This window comes from Dipodomys merriami, unplaced genomic scaffold (genome assembly GCF_024711535.1).
Source record: "Dipodomys merriami isolate MVZ:Mamm:240054 unplaced genomic scaffold, mDipMer1.0.p SCAF_10, whole genome shotgun sequence".
Lineage (NCBI taxonomy): Eukaryota > Metazoa > Chordata > Mammalia > Rodentia > Heteromyidae > Dipodomys > Dipodomys merriami.
In genome coordinates, this window is record NW_027202271.1 from 5,501,460 (window position 1) to 5,505,767 (window position 4,308).

The 4,308-nt window shown below is 50.6% G+C and overlaps 1 pseudogene; it reads right to left on the minus strand.

The window, feature by feature from the left end:
• Positions 1-910: 910 nt before the first annotated feature.
• On the minus strand, positions 911-3,735 carry LOC138836359 (golgin subfamily A member 2 pseudogene; annotated as a pseudogene).
• Positions 3,736-4,308: the final 573 nt, after the last annotated feature.

Here is a 4,308-nt window from a genome sequence, read left to right on the forward strand (position 1 = left end):
GGGCTTTGAACAATGATAAGACCACAGCCTCCTGGCTTGCTAGGATTATAGCCAGGCCCCTGCTGCTGAGGCTGTCTTAGACCTCTCAGGTACCCAGAGTAATTTTTAAGTTTGTAATAGCTACAATCAGCAAATTTTAAAAAGAACCAAGAAAATGAATTTTAATAATTTTATTCAATGAATAATATCCAACATCATGTCAGCACATCACTGAAATATTACTAAGGCAGTTGACATACTGTAGATATTCTATAATTATGTATTCTTATTTTTTGTATACCATTTCTGCACTGTCTTTGCTGATTTTCAATTGCAGCACATCTTCATTTCTTCTACTCATGGTGGGGTTTTTTTTTGCAAACTTTCAACATTATATTTTTCTTCTTTTTCACAGTCATTACTACGTTTTCACCACAATATTCTCATTGTAGCATGTTACGATACAAAAAAGAACATTCACTGTTGCTGGGACAGAGTTCATTTTGAAAAAAAATGCATGACTGCATCAACATATAATGTTAAAAAATGAAATAATTCAAGAGAATAACATAAACGTTTTCCATAAATCAATTATGAAAAGTACTTCTTTAAGATATCAGAAAATAATGCAGTGAGCATATGAATAAATAAGCATTTCATAAAATGTCACTGATAAAACATGAACTATAAACCCTACCATCACACCCAACTTCATTTTATTTTTCTCGTAATAGTGACCCATATCTAGGCCCACTCCGTGACAACCAGTGGACTGTTAGATGTCCTTCAAGTTTAGGCCATTCCCAGCAGCCTTTGCTCTGTCTGGGATATGGATACCCCTCCCCAAATGCCACTAATTAAAGTAAGATTTTAGACAGTGCTACCCATCGTCATGCTAAAAATACATTTTAGACAATAGAAGGCCATGTCTTTAGATGGTGATAATATCAAATACATCATCGGCTTGTGGCTTATAGAAGAAAGGGAGGCAGGACTCTTCGCCCCCATCTGTGGGCTCTTGCTGGGGCTGGATGGCAGGCAGCAGCGGCACAGGAGGCTCTGCAGTGGGGTTCTCCAGGGGCCCAGGCGCCCCAGCCTCTTCAGGGACAGGCTTCAAATTCTCTTGAAGATGCACATCTTCACAGCCTTGCTGCTCCTCCCTGAGCTCCGTCTTCAGGGGGACTGAGAGGTCTGAGGGGGCCTCGGCAGCAGGGGCCTGGGCGGCTGCCAGCATCCTGTCCTGGCACTCTGTGCTCTCCCCTGTAAGGCGCAGCAGCAGCTCCTTCAGCTCCTTCCTCGTCCTCCTCTTTTCCTGGGACAGCTGGCTCACACACTGTTCTTTCTCCTGACACAGCTTCTCCAGGACTTCTAGCTGTTCTTTGTACAGCGCGATGGTCTCTTCCACGGTGGTCAGGTGTTCGGTCAGCTGGCTGCAGCAATGGTGGAGGTCGTCCACGTGACTCTGGGGGTGCCCCTTGCCGGCCAGGTCTTCAGGGAAGCAGATGTGCAGCTGTTTCTTGGGTGCTTGTGTGTCCTGCTTCCTCTTGCCGAACAGCCTGTGGATGCACCGCTGGGGGAAGGTGGCCTGGCTCTTCAGCTTTCTCTGGCACTGGGCTGCCAGCTGACTCAGGCACCCGCAGCGGGCCTGCTGCTCCTGCAGCTGCTGGCTCATCCTCGCCTTCCTGCCTTCTGCGATGGACAGTGCGTCCATGTAAAAATCCCACATGCTCTGCGGGTTGTCTACGTCCTCTGGGACAGTCACATCATGGGGAGTCGTCTCCTCACCCTTGTCGTCTTCTTTGCTCAGGCCTTCATCTTCCCTGGGGAAAGCCAGGGCGCTCAGCTGGGCCCGCAGCTGCGCATTCTCCTGTCTTGTTGCTTCCAGGCACTTCAGAGTGTCCTGTAACTTCTCCCTTTCCATCTGGGCCAGCAACTTGCTCTGCACCTGCTCCTGCTTCAGCTGGTCCATCAGATGGCTCTGATTCAGCAGGTGCTGCTGCAGGGCCTCCTTCTCTGACATCAGCTGCTGGTTAGTGGCCCTATGCTGTTTGCAGGAGGCGCTCAGCTCCTGCACCTGGGCCAGGTACTTGTCATGCAGCTCCTGCAGATCCTCAGCTGCTTGGTGCTTGAACTCAGCCACGTCTTTTCCTTCTTTGAATTCCTCCTCCAGCTCATGCAGCTTCGCCTGCAGGGTTGTCTTCTCCTGCTGCTCTGTGTGCAGGATGCTGGCGAGCTCCCCCTTCTCAGCGCTCAGCCTCTGCAAGGCATCCTGCAGCTGGGCCAGCTCTTCTTTCAGCTGGCGGTTGTGCACCAGCGTGCGTTTCAAGGTCTCCTGTTCCTTCTCGATCGTCTCCAGGATCTTGCGCCGGTCCTCAGCATGCTGTGCCCATTCCTCAGCCTTCTTTTCCAGTATCCACAGCTGCTGCTGCTGCTCCAGATTCTGGAGACTGAGGCTCTGGTTCTCCTCCACCTGGAGGTGAAGTTGCTCCTCCAGGGTCTTGAGCTCCTTCTGCAACTGCAGTATGTGGGCCTGCAGCTGCTGCTCAGCCTGAGCTGGCCCTGCAGGTGGCTGTGGGGGCTGCAGCTCTGACAGCTGCTCTCTCAGCTCCACCAGCTTGCTCTCCAGCTCCAACACCTGCCTCACCCCTTGCTCTTTCTCCTCTCTCAGCTGGCTCACCTGCTCTAGCAGCTGCTGGACTTTCTCCTTCCCCATGGAGCTCTCCAGCCTCAGGTCCTCCGCAAACGTGTCTCTCTCTTCCTTTAATCTTGCCACCAACTCCTTCATGTTGTTGAGTTGGCTTTCCAACTCTGCCCGCTCCACTAGTTCCTCTTGGAACTTGTGGATTTTCATTTTCATGTCGGCCTTCTGTGTCAGGAGCACTTCCAGCCTCTCCTGCAGCTCGGTGTTCTCATCCTCCAGGTCTTCAATACTTCTGGTCTTTTCCTGGAGCTGCAGCTTCACACGATTCAGGGCTTTCATGAGCTCTATGTTTTTGTTCTCAGTTTCATTCTGCGTGGTGTTGACTGCAGACAATGTTGTTTCGAGTTCTGTTACGCGCTGCTCTGCAGCCTGCAGGCAGCTGGTAAGACCCTCCTTCTCCAGTGCTCTTTCATCGGCCTCTTGCTGCTTGTGGGCCAGGGCAGATTGTAAGTCTGATTTTTCTCTAATCAGCATCTGTATTGACAGCTTGTGCTGCTCCAGCTCTGCTTTCAGGGCTTCGTGCACACAGGCCATCTTCTCCTTGTCTTTCCCCTGTTGATCCTGCAGCTCTTGGATCTCAATGCAGAGCTGCTGCTTTTGTATTGTGCTGGAGTCCAGGGCAAGCACCAGGTGTTGGTGGTGTCTCTCCAGGTCCTTGGTGTTATTGGGACCTGTGACACCCTGGACCCTGGCAGCTGTGACAGTGCCCAGGGGAGGGGAAGGCTCAGGGTCTGCGTGGTCTTGGGCCGCACCCTTGAGTAAAGGACAGTCCCCAGCGGTGTTTGTCTTGGGGTTACCTCCCTCTTTCATTTTCCTCTTCTTGGATTCTGCAGGTCTAGCAGGACCATTCCTCTGCTGGTATTGTTGCAGAAGTTTCCTTCCTGCAGCTACTTTTCTTTCTCTTTTTTTCTCAGACATCCCAGCACTGGGTCGGCGAAGGTGGGGGGGCCACATTCCCAGGCTTTCTTAAAGTCAACTCTGTTCTATCACCAGTAACTCTACCTCCAACTATTTCTTCAAAATTACCTCGATTCACCCACTCACCACTCACCACCTCTACCTCCTTCAACTCCTGTAGTGGTGTGAGCCAATAGAGGGGATCCCAGTGCTACTAGGCAGTATGGAATGTAGGTGTGGCCCCAAATCTTGTATCCCATTGGCCAAAGGGAAACATAACAAATAGGGGTGTGGCCAGAATCTTGTGATCCAAGCAGAATCAGTGTGTTCAGGATGAGAGCTGCTCCTGTGGCCCCTCCCCTACTCAGCCCAGCCCACTTGCAGGGATGGGATAAGACCATTTCTAGATGGCATCCTGCTTAGCTGTACTGGAAACTTTTCATGACCACTGAGTGATCTTGAGGGGTCATTCTCAGATCACTGCCCTAACCTCTCTTGTGCTGCAGAATTTCATGCAACACTATCAGATCCCAGAGCTCAAGTGGTGAGTGAGTACTTGGCAGGAGAGATAGTCTCTTTATAGGCCCTTTCACAACTTAGCCCCATATTTTCATATCTTAGAATTTGCCTCTGAGGTGTTGGCCATCAATTCCCTCAAGACTGCCCTAGTTCCACAACTCCTCTTCACATTCCTGGAAATATCCTGGTCCTGTTAGCAGATCTGATATCCT